Source organism: Crocuta crocuta, unplaced genomic scaffold (assembly GCF_008692635.1).
Source record: "Crocuta crocuta isolate KB4526 unplaced genomic scaffold, BGI_CrCroc_1.0 scaffold5, whole genome shotgun sequence".
NCBI lineage: Eukaryota > Metazoa > Chordata > Mammalia > Carnivora > Hyaenidae > Crocuta > Crocuta crocuta.
The window spans coordinates 4,001,397-4,026,695 of record NW_027530500.1 but is presented as its reverse complement, the minus strand read 5'-3'; the positions used below and the strand labels follow the sequence as shown (position 1 = coordinate 4,026,695).

At 39.5% G+C, this 25,299-nt stretch overlaps 1 long non-coding RNA gene across 2 annotated transcripts; it reads right to left on the bottom strand.

Annotated features, from left to right (window-relative positions):
* Positions 1 to 5,962: 5,962 nt before the first annotated feature.
* LOC144233729 (uncharacterized) lies at positions 5,963 to 24,103 on the bottom strand. Of its 2 annotated transcripts, none has more exons than XR_013335745.1 (3): positions 24,056 to 24,103; positions 23,465 to 23,508; positions 5,963 to 6,087 (listed from the first exon to the last, which is right to left on the bottom strand). It is a non-coding gene; the product is annotated as an uncharacterized LOC144233729 (long non-coding RNA). The 2 variants fall into 2 exon arrangements; XR_013335744.1 differs by having other exon boundaries at positions 24,043 to 24,097.
* Between the last annotated feature and the right edge of the window lie 1,196 nt (positions 24,104 to 25,299).

The following is a 25,299-nucleotide window of genomic DNA, read 5'->3' as shown; positions in this document are numbered from 1 at the left end:
GAGGTAAAAAAGAAAGCTGCTAGGAAGTAGATGTTCTATGACTTCAAAAAATGCCTCATATATATATATATATTTTGCTGCAGCATAAAGAAATTCAAATAAAGGTCTAAGATAGTACCTGGTTCCATGAGAGAGCTTTAAAACAAAAATAAAAACAAAAACAAAAAAAAATTTAAAAAGCAACCAAACTGCATAAAAGAAGAGAAATATTCAAGCAAGATTCTTCCCTTCCATCCACTCACCAAAGATCTGGTGAGGAAAGCAAATCAAGGGTNCAATTTTTGATTTGCCTAGTGAACCCTCACTGCTTAGTTTCAGAGGATCTCTTGGGTTCTACAGTGCATCACATTTTCAAGTCGTCTATAGCCCATGTGCATAAAGGCCCCCACACACATCTTTTTGTAGTCATAGACTCTCAAATGAGATGATGTGAAGTTTCAGGGTATCTGCCCCTCTTGAAAGCAAAGCATCGAGGAAACACAGTCATTCCTTCAAGAAGGCATCCTGAGCTCATCCACGAGGTGGTGGTAAGAATCCTGATGATTTTGCTATGGCAATAGGCCTCACTCTTTGCCTTTTGGCCATCTTGGAGAAAAAGAGAAGGGGAAACAATAGAAACTCTCTGGTATGCTGGCAATGCCAATATAATGATCCACAGATGTGGAAAGTACTTGCCGATTCCCTTTACAAGACAGATTCAGTTTGGGAAACAATTACCACGTGGCAGTTTGGCAGTCTTGACAGTGAGCAGACATTCCATCTCGTTCTTAGCGTTTCCATCACCTCTGATTATTTAACACTCCCCTGGCGTGGTCAGGTTCACAATGAGGAACGCAATAGCTCTGTCTCATTTCAAATCCATTTCAGCCTTTTCCTTCAGTGTCTGAGCACGTGGGCAAGGATTCGGCTTGTAATCATATTTATCGGCTTTAAGCTGTTGTTCTAAATATGCGTTCTGTTCCTAAAACTTTCTGCAGATTCTTAATCACATCATCATTATGTCATTTTGCTAGTAAATGTATTTAAAATTCCAACACGGGCATCTTTTTTTGGGGGGGGTTCTAGCTTTTTTAATAAGATGCACGATCCATCAATAAGAGGATAGATCTTTAAATATTGTTTTCTCCTGCCCATTTGTCCCCTGTTTCCAATGTTCACTCTTGAATTGTTGATTTCCATAAAAAGGCTGTATAAATCAGCCTTTTGCTTGGGTACATAGTCCTTTCTCCCCTGAAATAAAAGTCACCATGAAGCACAGTGGGTTTAGCCTGAAGTGTCTCCAATAATGAAACAGAAAGACAAAGAAAGGTGTGAGTAATAAAACTGGGACCCCCTCATTATTCAAGTCTCTGAGCAAAGAAGACTATATTTTGCTGACATAGTGCTGATAGAAGAAATAGAGAACTAGCAAAGGCCAACTCAGAGTATTTGCTCTCCTCATCTACTTATAAATGCTTCTAGGTAGTTCCACAGGGTGAAGAGTCTGTGAAGCTCTCTTCTTGCCACACCCCCACCACAGAATCCACCAGCATGCCTCCCCATGCGGGTAGACTATCTATACATACGCACTACTAACGCACTACACATCACAGACTGAAAAACCAATGCCAAGACCGTGCAATGAGCACATCACTCTTGTAAGTTAAGTCTCAGGGCTAAACCAGAATTATTTTTACAGGGTTGGATTATTTCATATCCCCAGAGAACACTGACTTTCACTAGAAGTATGTGGACACTAGAAAGCCACTCCCTCCAAGGAAAAACACAATTTTCACCTAGAAATAAGTGCTAACTCTGCCTGTCTTTCCTCAGTGGTACCAAACCCATGTAGTTTTATGCAACTGTTCAATCACGTGAGTGTTCCGACCTTTGAGAGATGATAATCTAAAACAAATCGTCATTGAAAGCACTCTTGCCACCTCCCTAGCCCCTGTTTTCTGCTTCGGTAATCAGGTTTCCTGACTGCATGCTCTGAGAGCCAGACCACCATAATCCTCTTCTGTAACCCTTGGTCCTTAATAACTGAAGATTACAAAAACATTTTATGGACTGTGGTCACTTTATAGCAAAACCAAAAGTACTTGTGCAATTTCACATTCTAAGGGGAATATTTTATTGACAGAATTTCTACCAAGCAAACCTATCTATGTAAGAAACAGTACATATGCTTACCCTAAAAATTACTTAACCCCCACTGCATCATTCATTGTGTGAATAGGTTAGACTGCCTTGATCTCTATGAGAATTCATCTAGAGAATTAGACGTTTGTCACTTCTCTAGATATACATTTAAGGAGAGCTTAGCCTATTCTGTTCAATCTCAACTGCATATGGGAGATTTATTTTGAGGATCCTGGGACTGATTTTTTAAAACAGTTTCTGTTCTCTTTGGTAATAATAGACATGGCACTAAACCTGACCTCTACGTTTGTTAACCCCATGACCATCACCGGGTAACAGGAGCAGGATCAGAACAAAAGAAACACAGTGTCCCCTTTCCTTATTCATCATGAAGTATATAGTGAATGCCCAGTACCCCAAGGGTTGAACTAGACATGGGCTGTGCGAATATAAATTATACCTTGTTCTTGCTCTTAAAGGAGCTCAAAGTCTATCAGGGCAAGAACAAGGTATAATTGATGTCGTAGGGGATACAGACAGTGTTATGCAATGTAGAGCAGAGGTCATGCATGATTATTTTTGCAAAGCCTTGGCTAGAGACTTAAGCAGATAACTTTCTGGAAAATATTCATAATTTTTCTTACATATTCCACCTTCAACAAGCTACTTTGTTCCTCGCCCTCAAAGCAAATATTTATTGATGCAGATATATTTTGTAGAGGAAAATGGATTAACCCTTTAGGAACAACAAGATGATCTTTATCTCTGAAGTACTTTGAAGAAGGCCTGATTCTCTCCATTCTTGCTTCATTTCTGGTTGACGGATTCTGAAACCCCTTCTTCTCATCAGTAGGACCTACATGGTGGCTTTGGGACCCTGTGTCGGGGAGGGATAGCACCCTCCACTTCCACTCCCCTCCTCCTCTTGTCTCAGTTCCTTCAAGGCCCTGGGGTTAGGACCATTTGCTCTTCCAAATGCCCCTTCAGGTGTCTGCTGTCCTTTCACCCTTCCAGAAACCTTTCTTTGTCCCCACAAACCACTTGACTCTACTTAGATAGATCTCTGAGAACAAGATGAAGTAGCTTTGAGTAAATAACTGACTAAAAATTGTTGTCCATCTAAGTAAGGTCTCACCTCTGTGCGCTGGGTGAGTTTTTCCAATCCTGAAAGGCACACCTGTCTCTTCTCCACAGGAAGCTCATTCACTTAGCAGAGCCACACTTGGAGGCTACAAACGGAGTGTCTCCTCCATGACATTCAGGGAAATAGAAATCAGGCTCTTGAAATCTTTCTTGCAAGAAGCCTTGACAGTTTGTCCACCAACGTGCCCTGGCTTCCTTTGAATTCCCCCAAAGTGGCAATCCATCAAATCCACATTGTAACTGCGGCATGCCAAGAGGAATTTGAGACAGTATGTAGTTCTGCTCCTCATTTTTCCTTAACCTAAAGGCTTTGACATCCTTAGACTTCAGTTGTCCTACGAGTCACAAGTGGGCCAAATAAATAAAGAGGTTTCCTTGTTCCTACAGTTGGGAACATGGTTAATGGAAGAAGGTGTAAGCAAACCCCAAACTTTCAGAATACATGGAGGATAACTGAGTGCTATTTCATGTCTCTCATGCAGTTTGAAAATGTTTTCTTTAAAAGACATATAGTGTAATTGAATTACTTCCACATGCTGTTCTTGGTTCATGCTCAGCCCATCTTCCCATACCTTCACCTACACTGGTGTTGGGCCATCTAATTTGCAGATTTGGGTCCCTGGTTTTCATCTCTCATCTCAAATCACAAATAGTTAAACCTCTTAAAGGAGGGGGAAAGTGTAAGCAGACACATACGCAAAGACTTTGTTAAATAGGGCTGTTAGTTAGGCTTTCTCCGGGACATTCAACATACACGCCTCTTCAGTCAGGATAGATGCATTTCCTCTTGTGTTCGCAGTTATTTGAAACCTCTGTATAAGGTTTTGATACTGAACTCTTGCTATTTTTGAGCGATTTTTCTCTCATTTTGCACTAAGGAGTTCTGAGGAAGAACAGAAAAGCACATTGTTGGGGGTTTTTTAGTGAAATATTGTACTTTGTCATCTAGTTGTCTGTCTTTCGTGATGTTTATGGACTACAAAGTGGCTGAGTAGACATGAGCAAGGAGGAAGGCAAAGCTTAGTGTTGGTATTTTGACCACATCTGCTGAGAGCACATTGAGGAGGAAGAGGGGATCTGTGGCAACAATCAGTGGCCATCTCAGGTGCGGAGGGTCTCTGCTCCTACCACTGATCAGGGGCAGTGGCTCTTCCTGCTTTCTTGGTTCCCAAATCAGGAGTCCCTTCGGTGCATTTGGTTCATTGTCTTACACATTAGGGAAAGAGGCAATATCATGGGCTTTGCATGATGAATCCATTACTCACCTTGGCATGACTTTTTTTTTACCTTTCTCAGCCCTACTCCAGCCACAATTCCCCCCCACCCCCACCCCGCAATATTTTTATTTCACCAAGATTTTCATTGTGTGCTATCACCACAATGACCTAACCTGCCCAGGTTAAACACCCAGATACAATTGTAATGGCAAGAAAGTGTCAAAACAACTCTTCAAATCCACTATAACAAATCACAAGCCCCGGGGTGGAGGGGATGCTTGAGGTCCTGAAATCAGTCTAGTGGTCCTTCTTTCCCCTTCATTGGTCCCGCCATCCACAGGCATGTCACATTATAAGATGAGATGATATTGTCCATCCCCAACAATGAATACTGCCAGGGACCCACCATCTAACACCATTCAGGAACACCGGCTTTCTCAGTCCTGACCAGTGACACAGAATACCAGAATCAAATTAGGAGAACACTCCTAAGCCATGACCAAAGGTGAATCTGATTGTTTTGGTAATTAAATCTTGGTCTTATTTTCCTTCACATTGTGTTCTTCCATGCCTCAGAAGGCAACAGTAGCCTCAGAGGACATGAAAAAGGTGCTGGGCATGCAAGAGGAGCATTGTCTTACCCTGCAGATTCTTTGGAAGGCTCATAGGTAGAAACTTTCAGTGAAACTTTAAGGGATAATACTTATAGGCATCCACCTCACCATACTTTTCCATTAGAGTCAACCCCATCCCCAAGGCTTTACATGAAATATTCACATAGTCTCTTCTATCTGAATGGCAGTGTCAACCTGTATAAACTTGCCCTGCCTTAAATACTCATGCAAAAAATACCGAACCTTGCTTTAAAGCAGCATAGTTATAGTGTGAGAGGGACTTTTGTTTGGTGAGGTCCAACATCAAGACTTCTCTCCTTCTGAAGCCGGCAGTTGACAGGCCTCCTGATATCATGTGTCGTCACTCCCCTCAGTCGACCAGAAGAGGCAAAAAAAAGGTGCAGGGTTGTCACTGGGAATAGAAGAGCAGGCTGAGGGGGAACCAGGAGTCTGCCTCCAGGATTTGATAGGTAAGGAGTCAGCAAACTTTTTCTAGAAAGGGCTGGATGGTTTAATGTAGGCTCTGCAAGTTGCAAATACTTCTGCTGCTGTAGCAGGCAGCAGGCCATCCAGGAACAAAAAGGCATGGCTGTGTTCCAATAAAACTTCATTTACAAAACAGGCAATGGGGTCAGATTTGGCCTGTGGACTGCAGCTTGCTGATCTCTGTGATAGAGCATGGCCGTGTCCATCTCATACGGGAAGTCAGTCTCTCTCTGGCATGCAGTGGTCCTCCTTTTTGAGGAATGAGAAAGAGTGGGGAGGCTATTTTTAACAAGTAAACAATAAAATGCAAAATAAACTCTCCCCCCAAAACTATATGTCAGACTTTCTGTTACAGCAAAAGCACAAAACAGGTCACCTCTCTGTAGATCTGCCATAGTCTAGCTTTTTCCTTTGGATCTTCTCATTTTTGTTCCCAAAACAGAACCTAAAGTGATGTTGCCTCGTTCCAAGTCAGTTTTGTAGACCATGTAACATGTCTTAATATGCTGTATGGGGAAAAATAAAAAGTTAGCCTTAGATTTCTTTGTTTTCTATGGTTACTGTTGTACAGAAGAAAGACTTAAACTGTAAATAATGTATATTTAATAAAGAGAGAATTTTGTATGATTTTGTGTGGAAGCCAAATGTGTCTTGCTGTGTTTTCTTGGGTTAATGAAGAATCCAACAATTAATCCCTTAGCTCCCATTCTCATCCCTTAGACCATTAACTCACAGACAACATGACCTGTGGTGTTGCTGGAGAAACATGAAACTCCCACTCCCTGGGTTTATTGATTTCAGTGGACCTGAAAGTGCTGTCATGGGCTCCATCATCATTCAGCTGAATTATACCCGCCTGCCTGGCTGGCTCAAATGCATATAAGAGCAAGCTCAGTGACTCGGTCAAAAGTCATGATCAGGCCTCTGGAGCCATCCTGGTTTCAGCTGCCCACATGAAAGCCTGGACCTCTCCTAAACCTTCATCCATATCTGCTTAGCAGCAGTCACATTCCATAGCTCACCTTGCCTTCCCCTTCTTCCCAGAGAAAATCCCAACCCCAACTGGACTTTTATGTGTTTAAGACATTAAACAATCCATAGTGATGAAATAGAACTCACTTCACATGATGCTTATTAAGACTTCTGTGTATGGCATAGTCAGTTAACAAACAGATATTAAAAACTGCCAAAGGTTTTAAACAGGAGAGTGACACTACGAGATTTACCTTTCAGAAAAGTCTCATCCAACTTCTCAATGAAGAATGGGCCATAGGGAAACAAGAAGGAAGGAAAAGAGAACAGTTAGGAGCCATTGCCCTGAGGGAGGGCAGTGGTGGTTTGGACTAGGGCTGATGTAGAAGAGAATATAATAGCAGAGCTGGGTCCAGATGGAACCAAGAGGGCTTGCTGATGGACTTGAGGGAGAGTGTAAGGGGAAGAAGGGAATCAAGAAAGATTAGAACTTGGGGCTTAAGCCACTGAATGAATAGGAGAAAATAAATAGCTTTGTTTTGGAGAACAGTGGCTGAGAAATAGGAAGAGTGGATCCTGAATTCAATTTGGGGTTTCGTTAACTTTAAGATTCCAACTGGGCAATAAGTGTAGGTGTCGAGCAGGTATCTGGGTATATGTCTGCAGTTCAGGAGTGTGGTCTGGTCTGGAGAGACACTTGGGAGATGGCTGAATATGCATATGCATGTATATATATATACATATATGTATATGTGTGTGTGAGAGTCTGATTGAGATCATCCAAAGCATGAATGTAACCAGAGAATAGAGCCTGGAACAATGGTCTGTTACTGGGGAGAAGGAGGCAGGCAATGAGGAAGGAGGAAGACCAGGTGAGTAAGTTGGAGCCCAGAAAAAAAAGTGCATAATGAAAAGGAAGTGAACAGTTCTTCAATGCTACTGAGAAACCAAGTTAGATGAGGGTAGTTAAATGCCATGGGCATTAGCAAGATTAAAGCACTGACGATTCTTCTTAGAACCACTTAATGAAGAAGTGGCAAGTCACTATGAGTTTGAGTCAGCTGAAGGGATGGACTCAAGTCCAAGTCAGCTGAAGCTAGGGGGCAGCACAGAATAAGACTCAAAGCAATAATTATATGGTAGAAGCATGGACATTGGAACAGGCAAACCACTGTGGCTCAAATCCCATAAAATCCCATTCTCTAATTTTGTGACTTGAATTAGATTAACCACCATCATCCTTGGGTTTTGAAGATGTAAATTGGAAAATTAAAAACAAAGACCTTTAGAGACCCTGAGTATCAAGTGAAATAATACATGCAAACCACTAAGCCAAGTGCATGAACAGTGGAGTCCTCCATAAATGTTACCTGTCATTATTTATCTCTTTATCCTTTCCCAATGTTTTGAAAACAAATGACACATAGTGCACAGAATTTAATGAAGCAAGGCCTAGAAAAGTTAGTCATGTCAGTTCTGCAAGGAGGCTCAGTAATGGCATCTAAGCATATTGGCCTAGGAAGAAGTCTGGAGTTCTAGCTGTGGCTCTGACATAAATGAGCTTCTGAAATGCCCTGTCCCAGCAAAAGTGGGCACTGATTGTAAATAATGAAACAAATCCATTATCTTAAATGTTTACAATAATTTTGGATATCAGAGAAATTGACCTTATAGACTTTTGGCCAGACAGTCCTGGCTTCAAATTCCAGCTTTTCCAGTTAGTAGCTGAAAGATAGTAAACACTTAAATCCTGTCTCATCCATCTCATCCCTAAGGTTAGATGCCTTGTCATTCAATGGATTTTAAGAAAATACTCCTGTACTAAAAATACATTTGTTTCCTTACTTCTTTTTCTTGAGTTGCTTTCTAGTCACATAATATAATCAGAGAGTAACATTCAAAGGTAACGAAGGACTATGTTACTCTTATCCACTTTGCCATATTTATATTTGGTGTAAGCTTATAAAATAAAAAAGAAGGGGCATCTAGGTGGTTCAGTCTGTTGTCAGACTCTTGATTTGGGTTCAGATCATGATCTCACAGTTCATGGGCTCGAGCCCCATATCAGGCTCTGCATTGACAATGCAGAGCCTGCTTGAGATTCTCTCCCTCTCTGTCTACCCCTCCCTTATTCGTGCTCTCTCTCTCTCTCTCAATAAGCAAATAAAATTAAAAGAAATAAATAAATAAAAGAGAAAAAATGGCTCTGAGTTCAAACAGACATATAATATGTTATGGGGAGGAATAACTTCATGGTATTTTTAATAATACAATGTTTAAACTGCATTTGAATTGATTTCATTGTTCATGACGGTTCAGAAACAACAAATTTCCACAGGCCTACATTTGATCAGGTCGATGAGCTCACAGCATCTGCATCTGAGACGGACAAATGGGCTCTGACACCAGCCAGCCGGCTGCTGAGAGCCCAGTCCAGGATGTGAGATCCATCCTTGGGGACGAAACACCAGCACTAGCTAATGACAGCATGTTAGCCGAAGAAAAGGCAAATCCACTTCAGCCACGCCCTCTGTGGAGCTCCAACTATTCAAATAGGCCTTAGAGAATTAGAGGCTGTCTTAGAGCATATCTTTCACTGAATAGAGGAGAGATGCCTTCAAGGGAGGGGGCAGGAGGACGCTCCTTGGAAAGGGCAGGTAGTAGTTCTCACGTCCCCCACAGGTTGGTTTGGAGAGTGTGACAACCTGTCCATGTCTCCCAGAGCGCTTTGTTGTGTGCAAAGCTCTCATTGAAAAGATAATGGCTTTATGAAGAGAAACGGCATGAGTCATATATTCTCCTACAATAGTAATGTAATAATAAAACACAATCGCTGGGCACCTAATGTGTATCAAGTACTTCTACATGCTACCACTTTTTGTCCCAATGAAACCATGAGAAGGGGGCTGTTTTTCTCATTTTGCAGGTAAATATATCTAGCATGAGTAAATTAATTTGCTAAAAGAACTGCATAGTCACAGATGCTTGGGTTCAGTGCCCACTCTGTTATCCGTGTCGCTTCAGGCAATGGTCTTACCCTATCTGTGACTCAGCTTCTCATCTGGAAAATAGGAATGTTGACACCTATTTCCCAGATTAATATAGCTGGTTAATGGATGAGGAAAGAGTTAACCAATTTCAGCCTTAAAGCACATCCAGGTCTAACCCAGCTACAGCGAAAACAAATAATGTAATTTGGCCACTGTACAACTGCTCTGTCCCTGGCCTCTACTGCTCAATGAAATAAGAAGGAAATCTCCAGCTAAAAAATGTCAACAAAAAGGCCATAAATAACAAATTGAAGGGTTCCATGGCTATAACTGATCACACTGAACCAAAACCATAACTGAGATACCAGTTGAATGTGTAGGAATCATTTTGTGGCGCAGGAAACCACCTGTGTGGTACCTATCTCAGGGCCAGTCCTCTGTATGTAGGGAGCGTACCTGATCATTACTTGCCAGATGTCTAAAGAGGCAGAGCTGTTTCTAGAAGAGAATTGCATTATTCAATGCTCCCTTAAGCTGAGCCCAGAGAAAACATTTTTTCAGCACATAAACTTACAACAAAGTAAGATTAGATGCTCCCTTCCAATAAACAGACAGAGATCTTCCACCGTCCATGACACCATTTTGGAATTCAGGTTGGAAATTCATGTTGTAATGTATTCCAATTCCTGTGGGTCTTCCCTTTGGGTGTCTATGAAGGAACCGGTGAGCTTATTAAGGAAACTTTATGATGTGACATTAATTGAGAGCCTGCACTTATGCTGAATCAGATACTGAACTTCCCATTTATGCCTTTCGTTATTGCAATGATAAGGAAATGCAAAGTTAAAGCTCAAACTGCCAGAAAAAAATATCAAACTGCCAGAAATCAAATAAAAAGGGATTGATGTCATGGGATGTGTATATATGTTCTTTAGCATTTTATCTTATACAAAAATACAACTTATTTTGTCATCTTTTAGATTTTTGTAAGACAACTTTATAGTATTAATATTATAGTGAATAATATCAACTCTATTGTAAAGAGTAAACATTAATTTCCTAATTCATTCCTTCAACAAAAATTGATGAGCAATTTTGATGTGGATTTTGAGATGTTGGGAATAATCATATAATAAGATATGACAACTGCTCACAAAGGGCTGTACAGGATTTACCTAGGGAGGCTAGTAGATAAATGACAAACTTGTACAATACATCCTATGGAGAAGGGCCCAGGTCCCAATTAGCACAATGAGCAGGGAGCAGGCATTTGATTAAAGAAGGTGTTTCAGTTGTGTCTCAAAGGTCTAGCAGATGATCAGAAGTCAAGTTGAAAATGGTAAGTAAGAAAAGGAAACAGCATTTGAAAAAAGGCACTGAGGCAAGACTGTGTGTGCCAATTCAGGAAACTACATAACTCAATATGCCTTCGAACAGGGTTAGAAATTTCATATTCAAAATAACAGGCAACCCAGTAAATGTGTAGAATGACCTTTTACATCAAAGTTTCCTCATTGGAATGAGCAAAGAAAAAATGACAAATAGGATTATGCAAAAGGAAAATAGAAGAACTATATTTTGGTTACGTCATGTTCAAGCAAGAATTAGATGGGATTTGAGACCAGAAGATTTCCATTGGGTCCCAACCCTCCCTTTTATGACTGTTAACACCACTATTTTGAGCCTGGGGCATCTAATTGATAATTTGAGTTGTTATGAGTAATAAATAAAATAACTATGAATGTATCTTTTAAAATTACAGAACTGTACAAATATTAGTTGTTATTATTATTGCAAATCCAAACCCAGCATGGAAGAAAATATCCATCAATTACAGCAGGGCCATAGAGTAAATATTTTAGGCTTTAAGGGCCAGTGTCTGCTCTAAACACTCAGCTCAGCTATTTTAATGTGAAAGCAGGCATGGACCCTGTGTAAATGAACAAGTATGACTGGGTTCCAATAGAACTTTATATATGGAAACTGCAAGTTCATGTAACTTTAATTTAAATTTAAATTTCATGTAACTTTCACATATCATGAAATTTTATTCCTCTTCTTATTGGACTCCACCATTTATAAATACAGGAAATCATGCTTAGCTCACAAGCTATGCAAAAACAGGCAGTTGGCCAGATTTGACCCATAGGTAGGTCATACTTTGCAAACCCCTTAATTAGACAAACATTCATGGAATTTGAAATCTGTCCTCTCCTAATGTGAAAAATGGAGATATAAAATATATGCTTATTTTCCTTTGGAGACCAGTATCCATGAAAATGTTCCTGCAATGTAGAAAATAAGGCAGAGGATGTGGAGAGCTTGGAGAGATTCAAGACATTCAATTCAAGGTGTGGGATTTAAGAGATCAATACTGCTCTTGAGTTTGTTGAATGGGAAGGGGTGTAAAGCATAGGGGTGCCTTGGGCCACAGCTTGGACAGGAATGGACTGCATGACAGCAGTTTCCTGCTTACCAGTTGACATAGAAATAAGAAACAGGAGAGGCTATGAATATGAAAACACCTGTTATCCATAAAACATATATAAATGTGAGTTATGATAAAGGTGAAATCTTTCTTTTGTTGCAATCTTGTTTGTTCAATTTGAGAGACCCAAAGGAAGTTAGCAACTTTTGCAGAAGCCACCGGATGTGACCAAATTACACATTTAATTGTGTGAGCAAGTTAAATAGGTTGAACCACTTGAAAGAGAAATAAACATTATTGTGCAAAAAGGGAGTTTTGTTGGCTCAGCATAGATGATGATAATGTATAAGAAGATCAATAGAACAATTTTAAGCTTCTAAACCTGTGTATTATTTGTGGGTAATGGGTATGTAGGAGGATATTGATTCTTTAGTCCCTTGGTAAGGAATGGCAGGAGTTTGGGTGGCTGGGACACTCCAGCTGGTGAACTTATCCAAAACTCCTAAAATGATGGCCTGTTTAGGATGGCATTGTAGGGATGATGGATCAAATTCTATTATCCCAAATATCCATTTTCATGTTGAGATAGACAATACAGACCAAATAGCTAAGCAGGAAGCATAAAGGAAAGCTATTTAAAGATTAAATTTAGGAAGACTATAGCTAGCAAGACAATACCAAGCAAAGGAAATGGAAGGGGGGGTGGGAGATGAAAATTTACATAAGACAATTGGTCAGAAAGTTTTGTGCTCTTCTAGAAAAGAAGAGTTCTTAACCAAAAGCCGTAAAAATCCTGAGGGTTTCTATGACTTTTTCACTTCTCACGTTTAGCAAAACTGGATGTGAATTTCTGGGTTGAATAACTATCAGTTTTGTTGCAAGGTCAAATCGAAATGTTGAAAGATAAAGAAGAACCAGGAACAGTGTCATATTTAAATCAGAAGAATTGAATGCCATGCCCTTCAGGCTTTCAATGGGCTTGGCCATGGTCCCTGGTATTGACCCTAACTACCTGTTCTAAAGAAGGAAACATTCAGAAAAGTCAGAAAAGAAAGAAAAAGAGAGAGAGAGAGAGAGAAAGAAAGAAAGAAAGAAAGAAAGAAAGAAAGAAAGAAAGAAAGAAAGAAAGAAAGAAAACTAAAGGAAGATTCTACCAAACCATCAAATAACCCATCTGAGATATAATGGTATTAAAATACAAGATTCTGGAAAAAAGCAAATCTTTTTAGATGAATTTAATTTATTTCAGCAAAAAAAAGTTACAGAAATGTAGGAATAAGATGGAAATAATAACATCCAGCTATCTTTTTTTCAAGAAGGCTTTGATCAATTATATCTCAAAAGACATTCTTCCAATAAGTGATGACAGTGCACACCTGATTATAACATTTTGGTACAAAAATAACTGACTTTAATTATTTTATAACTCAATCTCAACCAGGGCCTTAAATATTATTTAACAATAATTAGTCCTAGAATATATGTATACATATTTTACAACTTGAGATAACTCCTTTTAAGAATTGAGAGTATGCTACAGGGCGCCTGGGTGGTCAGTCAGTTAAGTGTCTGACTTCGGCTCAGGTCATGATCTCACAGTTTGTGGGTTCGAGCCCCACATTGGGCTCTGTGCTGACAGCCAGCTCAGGGCATGGAGCCTGTTTCAAATTCTGTGTCTCCCTCTCTCTCTGACCCTCCCCTGCTCACGCTGTCTCTCTCTCAGAAATAAGTTAAACATTTAAAAAAATAAAATAAAAAGAATTGAGAGTATGCTTGCCAAATATGTAAAATCTCTACAAGTAGAATTATTAATAAAAAAGAAAGAAATCTATTTCAAGATGATATTATACACTAGGCAAAGCCTACTATTGAAAAAAGAAAAGGTGACACAATTTGATGAACCTGAGGGAATATAGCAAACACACTTATATCCAGAAAGGGGGAATAAATTGAGGTCAAAGAAGATCATAATTTTGATGTAAATAAAAGTCCAAGTGAAGGACTTCTTCTCCACTGTGTATTATTCACATGACATAAATGTTGGCCCCTCAACTTTTCTTCTGTTGCAACATAGGCATGCTTCTTTGATTAGGATTTTGCCTACCAATTATCTGTTTCCATGCTTACCTGTCACTTTCTGCACATCTTGAGGGCAGTGGCTGACCTTCACTACCTTCCCCTATACACATAAGGGAAAGTGTAGAAAACACAAAAGGTTTTGGGCCACTCCACTCATATTATTGAATGGATCAATGGTTAAATGTCAGATTAAAATACCATGATAACTTTATGGAGAAATGTGGGACACAGAAGTTTATGATGAGCACTCAGAAAATAATAAAATGTATTTATAAATGTATCCCACAAAATATGTGGGGTTTGATAAAAACAAAAATAAAACAGAGCATAAATCACCCAAAATCTTGAAGAAAAGAGAGTAATATATTCCAGAAAACTTAGCTCTCCTCTCTATTTTCTGGTCATCAAACATGTATTGAGTTCCCTTACATTGAGCTTCATGAATGTACTTTAAATGTAACCTCATGGTAGGTGCACCTGGGAGGCTCAGTCAGTTAAACTATCCAACTCTTGATTTCAGCTCAGGTCATGGTCTCACAATTTGTGAGATCAAGCCCCACATTGGACTCTGCACTGACAGTGAAGAGGCTGCTTGGAAGTCTTTCTCTGTCCCTCCCTCTCTGTCCCTCTCTGGCTCACACAGTCTTTCTTTCTAAAAATAAACAAATAAACATTAAAAACTTTAAAAAATGTAATTTCATGTTAAGGAAACCATTTAAAAAGTTTCAGTTGATTATTAATAATTGATGAGGAGCTAAGACTCCCATCAAATTTATGTAAATATGTTTTAATAGTAACATGGCAGGCTGTCCCAGAAACATTAGCTGTTGGGCTAACTGCTCATTGGTAACATTCTTGTTTGCTGATGATAAAAATAAGCACTAATGCTAAAAATTCACATAATAACCATGCCTACCAGATCTTCAATAGTCTTGAAGATACAGGATGACTGATGTTGGTCCTAGGTTTGAGGTCATTAAGATGAGGCTGAGTTAAAGTTATGAGTAGTTAATGAGGCACCATCTGAATTGTGGTTTGCAAAAGACTTCCAATAGCTGTGTATTTTATGTTCTATGGACAATTAAATACTATAAAAATTAAGAGGATTACATGAGTAAATAATATTTAAGGAGAAAAGTATGTTCTCCAAATCTGGTACTTCAATGTATATGTACAGATTTTTTTTTTAATTTTTTTAATGTTTTATTTATTTCTAGGAGAGAGAGAGAGAGACAGCGTGAGCAGGGGAGGGTCAGAGAGAGAGGGTGTCACAGACTGAAACAGGCTCCAGGCTCCGAGCTGGCAGTCAGCACAGAGCCCGACGCGGGGCTCGAACCCACGAACCGCGAGATCATGACCTAAGTGAAAGTCGGACGCTTAACCAACTAAGCCACCCAGGCGCCCCTCAATGTATATGTACAGATTGTAAGAATCTTTGCAGGGAAGAAATACAATGAACTTCGTTTATTCCATGTACAATAATGTTTTGGGGCATGGAACATTTTCTTCTCAAACTCCCTTAATAATTTTTATTTATGAAAGTGGACAATACACTGACCCAGGAGCCAAAATCTCAGCTGGATCCTACCCTCAAGTCTATTCCTGACACAGTATTTGGCCTTGAACAAGATACTTCTACTCTCAACAACACAGTCTAATGTAAAGTAGGAGAGCTGGTCCACATGTACCTCAGAGCCTGCAAAACTTTCAAGCTCAACGATACTAACAAAGGTCTTGACATCGAGGACACTATTTCCTCCATACTGATTTCTCACCATGAGTCTAAGTCAACCCTAAGAACACATAGGGATAATATTAATGGAAAATGAGAGTGAAAGCTGACAAAATTAGTTACCTTTAAAAAAATATAGCACTGGGGCTCCTGGGTGGCTCAGTTGGTTGAGCATCTGACTTCAGCTCAGGTCATGATCTCGTGGTCTGCATTGGGCTCTGTGCTGACAGCTTGCTTCAGATTCTGTATCTCCCTCTCTCTGCCTCTCCCCTGTTCCTGCTGTCTCTCTCTGGCTCTCAGAAATAAATAAACATTAAAAAACTTAAAAATTCATTAAAAAATTTTTAAAAATAGCATAGATGAAAAACATTAAGAGTTTTAAACTGGTGCCCTGAATGTGACAAAGAATTTGAACCCAGCTGAGTCTGAAGGGATGATCGGAGAAACTCAAGAAAGACGTATGGATAAGAAAGCAAGGCACAAGCAGGGCAGCCTGAGGATTGTAACATTTTGGCGGAAGACACCAAGAAATGTTTTGTGAAAGACAAAATGTTCTCCACAAGGCGGAATAACATCCTTCAGTCCTGGTCTATGGGTACCACTATTGATAATCTCCTAGGAATCTATTATCTGTGGATTAGTCAGCCCTTCTTCAATTTACATATGAAAGAGAACTTCAAACATCTCAATTTTGACCTCAAACTTTCTGATTGATGAAGTTCTTCCTTTCCCTGCTTATCTTTGAATTCAGGCAAAAGACACTGTGGGCAAAATATCCCCTCCTGGGAACTGAGAAATAAAGACTGTCCCGAGCCAGTAAGACTGCCTTTGATCGACTCCAAGACAGCGATTGGTTTAACCTACACTGCCTACCTGCAGGCACCCACAGGCATTTTCCTCATATGAACCTGGAAGTATTGGGGGCAGCTTGCAGACAATCTTGGAGATGCTAGAGTCCACCATCTTCCCAGTGTTCGCCTCTCTGAAATAAATCCATTTCTTGTATCACCACCACTCATTTCTCTGCCTTTGGGTTTTGTCAGTTCCCAGCGGCTGAATCTGGTCTGTTTAGGACCCCTGGAGCCAGACGCTCTTGCACCCCTGTGCCCAGACTACATATCTTTATTTAGGTGCCAAGACTAAGCTAATTAGTTAATTCCATAGGTTTGAGTTCCATGGCAATACAAACTACTTCTGTTTGTTGTACTTGACTAACAGACTGAAGGATTAAGGAAACCTCATTTCCCCCAGTATTTGGGGATGAATACTGTTTTCCCCAATTTCCCATCAATAGCAACAGCAGCCTCTGTCTTACACTATGTCGAGTGACAATTTCAGACTTTTACAGAATGAAGTAGAAACATTCTAATCCCCCTTTCCTCACACAGAAACTGAAGATGAGCGAGATAAAGGCAAAAGTCTAAGGTCACACTGTGCTGAGCCCAGGTGAGTCTGATGAGGGAGCATGAGGCAGGCTGAGGGGCAAAGCACAAGCTAGTACACCCCCTCCCCCAGGTGGGAGGTGTGTGATATTCTGAGGACACTCTGACCTATCCCAAAATAGGAAAGGACCAAAAAAAAAAAAAAAAAAGGAAAAAAAGGTTAAATGGATATGGGTCTTCACCAGTTTACCGGAAAAAGGCAATGCCATCATAGCCTAAAGTCCAGGAACTCCCTACTGTCTTAATGTTAATGCTTTGCTAGAGGGAAAAACAACCTTAGCTTGACAATAGCTAGGCCTCCAGTACTTCTTTAGCATGTGGAAGTCTCTTTGAAAACTCCCTTTGAACTTAATGGACTCCATAAAATGGTCCCCCCCCCCCCCCACACTACAATGCAGCTCTTTCTGCCCACTGGCCTTGTCCATGGTGCTTTAATAAAATCACCTTTCTGCACCAAAGATGTCTTTAAGAATTCTTTCTTGGTTGTTGGCTTCAGACCCCACAAAATCCACCATCACCCCCAAAACTTCATGAAGCCTGCAGGGGTGAGCAGGGAAATCCAAGAGAGGGTAAAGTGTGGGGAAGGTGAGGTGAGGGCGCATCACCAAGCCTTCCCAAGCTCTGCCTTCCTTGTTTGTTACACCTCCAGACAGGGAATGGTTTTAGTTACAAAATGTCTGTATGAGCCATGGGATGACTCCTTTGTCTTGATTTTTTTTTTTTTTTTTTGTCTCTTTCCATCCTCACAAAAGTAAGTGCAAACCTAAGAATTGTCTTAAATGTTGCAGCTTGTCTTCACATTCTTTTGTCAGGAAGACCTTCCCCACTGAGTCCATTCAAGTGAATAAAACTCTTTGGGCACCTCCTTCTGGCAGGGGAAATGACTGAGGAGATAATGGACCAGAGAAATGGACCCAAAAGGAGAAATTAGGAGAATTAGCAGCATTCAGATGAAAATTGAGAAAGGCTTAGTCAATGTGGTGCTTTTCCAAAAATTTGTGTATTCAGAAATTTGTCAATCCAATGAGACTGCTAATTTTAAGGGACACTTTTCTGAATGAATAGCTCTGCAGAAAACGAGCTGTTGGATAAGATCACTGTCCTTGTAACTTGGTTTGATACAGATTGGACACATTAACTGGGAAGATGAAGGTACATTTCTGCACAGAGAAGATGCCTTCTTGAGTCTGGAGAGAGAAGCAGGAAGCAAGAAGGATGACAGGCTGTGACGAAATTGTTAGAGTTTACTTCACACATTTCAGTAATCACAAATGCTAAAGAGAGGTCAGGAAGCTGAATACAGTATTAAACCTCATCAAAGAACAGATACTGGAAGTGCCTGGGTTGGTCAGTCAGATGAACCTCTGACTCTTGATTTCAGCTCAGGTCATGATCCCAGGGTTGTGGGATTGAGCCCTGCTTTAGGCTCTGAGCTAAGTGTGGAGCTTGCTTGGAATTTTCTCCCTCTCTCTCTGCCTCTCCCCACCGCTCACACTTGCTCTCTCTCTAAAAAAAAAAAAAAAAAAATTAAAAAGCAAGCATTAAAAAAAGAAACACAACAGGCAATGAACACTGCTCCTAAAAGACAGAAAGCCACTCTGGGCAGAACTCTCCTCAGGAGCTGTGCAGGACCAGGCCAGGATTTACCATTCTGGGCCTCAGGTTCTTCCCCCTTGAAATAAAGGGCATAGACAGGATGTGTTCTGGGATTCACTCCCCTCAATTTATGAGTTTGTCCTGAGAAAAGTAAAGTCCCTTGAGGGTTCAGAAATATTTTCAAAAGATGTAGGGACGAGTCACATGATACAAGCAGAATCACCTCCCGTTAAAAAAAAAAATATATAGGAAAATACATTTTAGTGTCTCTTGTGAGCAAATTCTGAAGCAAAAATAATGACCAGCTAATATTTTCTCTTAGCTAGCAGCCATAACTGTGACAGCGTCTATGGAGCTGAGGTTCTAAGCTCCGCGTGTCATGCATTATCGCTAATCCTCAAAATATCCCTGCAAGGTAAGCCCCGGCATCCCCTGTTCGCTGATGAAAAAAGTTCCTCTTCAAAAGATTACACAACTGCTCTAATTCCTGCTCTTCTACCCATTGTTGGAAGAGGGAGAAATCCAACATGAGTGTGTTTGACTCCTAGTGTTTTTCAGAATCATAAACACCACTATATTCACCTCTTTGTCCCATCTTAAAAGGAGTGTCCCAAGACTAGAAAAAAACAAAATCCAGAGATGAAGTCTGGGAGCTGGTACAAAGTGACTGGTGAACATGAACTTGGTGGGTCGTTCGGAAGCTCTCACACTCAGGAGTGGTCCTAACATAACCAGTGAGTTAACTGGGGTTTGAATGGAAACAGAGTTTAAAATAAATTAAAATTAGGCGTGCCTAGGTGGCTCAGTTGGTTGAGTGTCTGACTTGGGCTTAGGTGTTGATCTCATGGTTTGTGGGTTCAAGCCCTGTGTCAGGCTCTGTGCTGACAGCTCAGAGCCTGGAGCCTTCTTCTGATTCTGTGTTTCCCTCTCTCTCTGATGCTCCCCTGCTCATGCTGCCCCCCACCTCAGAAATAAATAAAACATTAAAAATTTTTAAATAAAATTAAATAAATTAAATAAATTAAAATCAAACCAACTCAAAAAGAATATTTGACATTTGTCTTAAAATGTTAAATACTGTGCTGAAACTTTTATGTTTATTGTCCTTTTGATCATTGGCACTGTGGAATAGACATTATTTTGTTCTTTCCTATTTTGTAGATAAGAAAGAGGGTTTTAAAGAATTTAAGTACCAAGGTCTTAGAGCAAGAACTCCAGGACAGGTCTTGAATCCAAATCCCATGATTTCAACCACTGCATTTTATTCTATTCAAAAACCAGGATGAAAATATATGCAATGAAAAGCCCGAACTGAGCCTGGTAATGTCAGGTTTAGCTCTTAATACTGGGTAAGCAAATGTGGACTCATAAACCCTCAGTGTATGAGGTGCATGCATGTGAGACTGCTAATTCATGAAGAGAGTAAATGCTTTGCTCTGGGTCAAGCATCCAACTAAAATACCCAACTCAGTTAGAATCCAAGTTAAACACTTGGACCTGTAAACTGGGCTGTTTTCCAAATGCAGAAGTCATTGACCTAGAAGCAAGGCAATAGCCATCTTTCAACAGCACTGGAGAGGACCTGTGGCCACAAGAGCTAACTAGCTGGTGCATTATTGAATTCTTGAACACTGGGGGCTCAACCACCATCCACTTTTCTTTTTCTTCCTTCCTTGTTTTTTAATGTTTATTCATTTTTGAGAGAGAGAATGTGAGTGGGAGAAGGGCAGAGAGAGGGGAACAGAGGATCTGAAGTGGGCTCTGGCGCTGACAGCAGAGAGCCTGATGTAGGGCTTGAACCCTTGTACTGTGAAATCATGACCTGAGTCAAAGTTGGGCACTCAACTGACTGAGCCACCTAGGTACCTGCCCCCCTTTTTAAACCTGGTACGAAATAGGTACTATTACCCAAATTGTAAAAATGAAACATAACTATGCTGGATGCTTGCTGCTCTGCCTGCCTCATCCCCAGTCATGCTCCAAAGAAAGTCACTAATCAGGTATCATAGGATCAAAGAACCTTGGGGTTCACATAGCCTAATACATGTATTTTGTAGAGGAAAAAATTGAAAACTCTCACACAAATTGCTAATTCACCCCAAAATTGTTATTTACAATTTATGTGGGTTTGAGGCAGTCACTCAATTTGTCTAGATCCTCTGGTATTTCATCTGTAATAGTGGGATAATAATAATCAAGACTACAGCATGAGGTTCAATCAAGAATTAAATAAACGAATAGAAATCATCAAGGACAGTACCTGGGACAGAGGTCAGTAAATGCTGGTAAATTTCAGTTCCCATCAAAGATCTCCTTCCAAGGTCTGTTGAACTTATATCTCTTCTGTGAAGCACCCCATGACTACTTAAGTCCACATGGGGTTGCCTTGTCTAGCTACATATTACTCCAGAAAATTTACCACTTAATTATAATTTAGTAAGTGGTATATTTATATATAAGCCTTTGGCTCTTAATTCCCATGTCATTGCAGAATATGTACTGAAATGCCTCCAGTATCTCCCATGTCCCCACAGTGCCAACTTTAATCCTTAGGTCCTAGTAAGTACCCACAGCTAACTCTTAACTGAATAACTTTAAAAATCAACAAATCAGCTTAAAAGCCACAGCTATTTTTAAAAGTAAAATTGTTTGATGAGTCTTATAATTAAAATAATCGTTCTCGGCTCCACCCACCTCTTTACCTGCTTTTAATACCCTCAAAGAGAAGACTTGAATCTATTTGAGTTGTTTCTTCTGGTACCATTCCCTATTTTTCTAAATAACATGCATATGCTGCTAATTTTGATTTTTTAGTTTAAGATATCATATGATTTCCTTGCTATGGAACAGAAGGGCTTAATTCTTCTTCATACACTCTCTACCATCTACACAGAAAAATTAATGCACAATTGTTGGTTACATCAATATTCAGTGTTCGTATTGTGACTACATAAATATTAGCCAGCCTAAGGCAATTACTGTGTAATAATTGCATTTATTCTCTTATAAATCTTTATTTCCTTATGTTTTCACTAGCTTGATTGGCTATATGCCTATCAAAAGTTTATCATTAAACTGCCTGAAGAGTGAATCTCCTTTTAATACGCTAAAGCGCATCAGGTATGCAGTTTCATTACATACTTCCCTTCTGAAGCCTTTGATCTGCCTGCTCTAGTCAAGACTTTTGCTCTCAGCTCTGTTGCTGATCTATTCTCCTGGGGCTTCCCTTCACCATCATGGAGAAAATACAATGCACTGAGCTTTATTTTGCATTATATTCCCTTTGCCTGAATACCATGACTTCCCTGCTTTTTGGTTCTCTTTCAACTGGGGAGAATGGATACAAAGAAAAAAAATGTGACAAAGATGAAAAAAAAATTAGACCTTGCTTATATATAAAGTCTTAACTCTTTTTTCATGCTTGATAACTAGTTGGTGAGGGACAGATTTTTTAGCTTGAAAATATTTTCCCTGAAAATTTTGAAGGCATTACTCCACTGCAATTTTAGCTTTGATGTAGGGACTAAAGTCTTACACCATATAAATTCCTCATTCATTATAGGGTGACCGCTTATTTACACTTTCTAAAACCTTTCAAGATTTTCCCTTTGTTGCTGATCTGAAATTCCTTCATGATATTTCTGGGTGTGAGTGCTTTTCTATTCATTGTGCTTTTTGCCCACAGCAAGCCCCTCTAAGGCTGAGGCTTGAAAAGCTCAAGTATTCTTTGATAAATTCCTCCTTTCTGATTTCTCTGTCTTTGTGAAACAAAATGATTTGTCGCACCTGGGTCTGATTCTCAATTTTTCCATCATTTCACTCTTCTTTCTATGTTCCTCAGTTACCAACTCTGTTTTTGAGCTTTGAATTTCTACTATGATAACTTTGCTTTCCACGAGTCCTCTTATATTATCTTAATGTTTCCTAATATTAGCATCCTGTTCCTTTATTTCTTCATTTTCTATCTCCATTAATCAAAATAACTCCATCAAAAATATGAGTTTGAGTAAATCTACAATAAAGGTTTGAACGAATGCAACAGCTTTGCTCAATTTGAGATTGTAATGTTTTGAGAAAGACTTATGAGTGAAACTTGCTGTCAGAGAGACTGTTCAGTTTACACTAGATTTGCACCAACAGATATTTGCAACGTGGATGTGAGGGAATGTTCCTCCCCAAAGGTATTAGTGAGAAAGCAGTAAGGCTGTGGGGAGAATGGGCTAACCAGACCCTGCTCTCCCTGGGCCTGCCTCACTGCCCTGTCCTCCCTAAGAGATCTTAACCACATTTCATCCTATCCTATTAGCTGGCACGTTGCTGTCACATTCTGTTGAAATAAATGCAGGTCTCAAGAGTCCTTCCCAGTTGTCTTTACCAGAATTATTTTCTGGACTGAATTTTGTTGCCACTTGCACAAATTCATATGTTAAGGCATCATCCTTCAGAGTGACATCCTTCATCTGGACGACCTTCTAAGAGGTAATTAAGGTTTAAATGAGGTCGTAAGGGTAGGTCTCTAATCCAATGGGACTTCATCCTTATTAGAAAAGGAAGAGACGCCAGAGAGCTCCCTCACTCTTCCTGTGAGCAGTCAGGAGAAGTGAAGTGCCTCGGACACCTGCGAGCCAGGAAGAGAGCTCTCACCAGACACCAGCCCTGACTTCACCTCCATCTTGGACTTGCAGCCTCTAGAACAGTAAGAAAAGAAATGTCTGTCATTTAAGCTACCCAGTGTGTGGTATTTTTTCATGGCAACCCTAGCACACTAACACAGTTATTTAGTAGTCGAATCAAACTTTCCCAAACTACTTTAGTTCTATCCTGGGTCTGTCGGGTAGGGGTGAATCCAACCACTAATTCCTAGGAATTATCAGCTTAGAACAAACGTGAGGACATCCATTCTCTATTCCTGGTACAAAACTTTGCCTCTGGGACTTTCTCATGGTCTCAGATAATAGGAATTCTAGAGTTACTTTAGATCCCAAATAGTCTCATTTCAGTAATTTAAAATGTTCAGAATCAGCTATTAAGCAAAACTTTATAAGATTTAAGCTTAAAATTCCTCTCCTTTCCAAGCAGGGGTCGCTTACTTTGAGGGGATGATGGTAATTTTTTTTGGCCAAATACCCCAGCCTTTAAAGCACCCACAAGCTGGAATTTCCCATCCCACTAGGGAAAGGCAGAAGAAGAAAGCAGCCAAAATAGATTCCAACTGGACTTACTACTCGCATTCACCTGAACAGAATAAATCAGGAATGGGTTTAAATTGTTCATGCTTTCTCCTGGTGCTGTGTTCTCCAATGCCTAAGGTACCACACAGATTCCTGTAGAAAATAAACAATGATCACATAGTGATGAAACAATGAAGAATAGAACTTCAGTTATTTCAACGTAACCAACTGGAATCCTTTTTGGATTAAACTTTTCTTCAATTTTATTCAGATAAAATTGACAAGTAAAAGTTGTATACTTATTTAGAATGTACAGCATAATTTAATATATGTAAGTTGTGAAATGATCACCTCAATCAAACTAGCTATCATAACCATCAAAAAGTGGAAACTGTGTTTCCTAAGTATAACATTTAATTCATACATGAAATGTAATGCCTATACAAATATTAGCTTTAAAACAGAAAGTCATTCCTGTAACTGATGTGCCTTTTTTTTTGTACTGCAATATTCATTTTATTTTATCTTATTTTATTTTTTTCTTGTTTTTTTTATTGACATGATTACACAAAGTTCATTAAAAGAACACTTTCATTTTCCATATTTCCTTTTTGGTCTTGATATTATTAACTTTACTGAATTATTAATACCGAAAATAATTGTGTCTAATAAAGAGGGAGTTGATTTTAAAAAAAAAAAAAAGGACTTGTGGTTATAAACTAAGCTGATTGTGCCACTGGGGATAAATATAGCATTGTCCCTGACATAGCAGAGAACCCAGAGATGTCGACATCAGAGGAGTTCATCCTGTTGTCTGTTTGTGCCAGGTGTGAGCCTTGCCCCACCTCTCACCATGACATTTCCACAGCAGTGAAGCTACCTGACATACCATTACTCATGGAATTTCTTTAACTAGAACTTCTGTTCCAGTGTATATCCCTCACGAATCCTTACAAGGCACTAAAGATTAGAGGTTGTTCTGTCTTCTTCAAGAAATCATTTTTGTTATTACTCTAAAAATACTGTTCAGTCCCTTATCTGAGCCCCACTGCATAATAAATAATTCTCTACCGACTCCTATATAATTTGCAAATTTTTTGTGAAATACTTCAAATATATCCTGAGATCACATTATTTATATACTTTTGTGAAATATTTCAATATAATAAAAGTACAGGAAAAAAATCACATTCTTAGGTGTCAACCAACCAGATTTAATAAATGGTAACACTTTGTCATTTGGGGGTTAGCTCTTTTAATTATTATTTAATAATAATATTATTATTAAATACATGAAATANTTTTTTT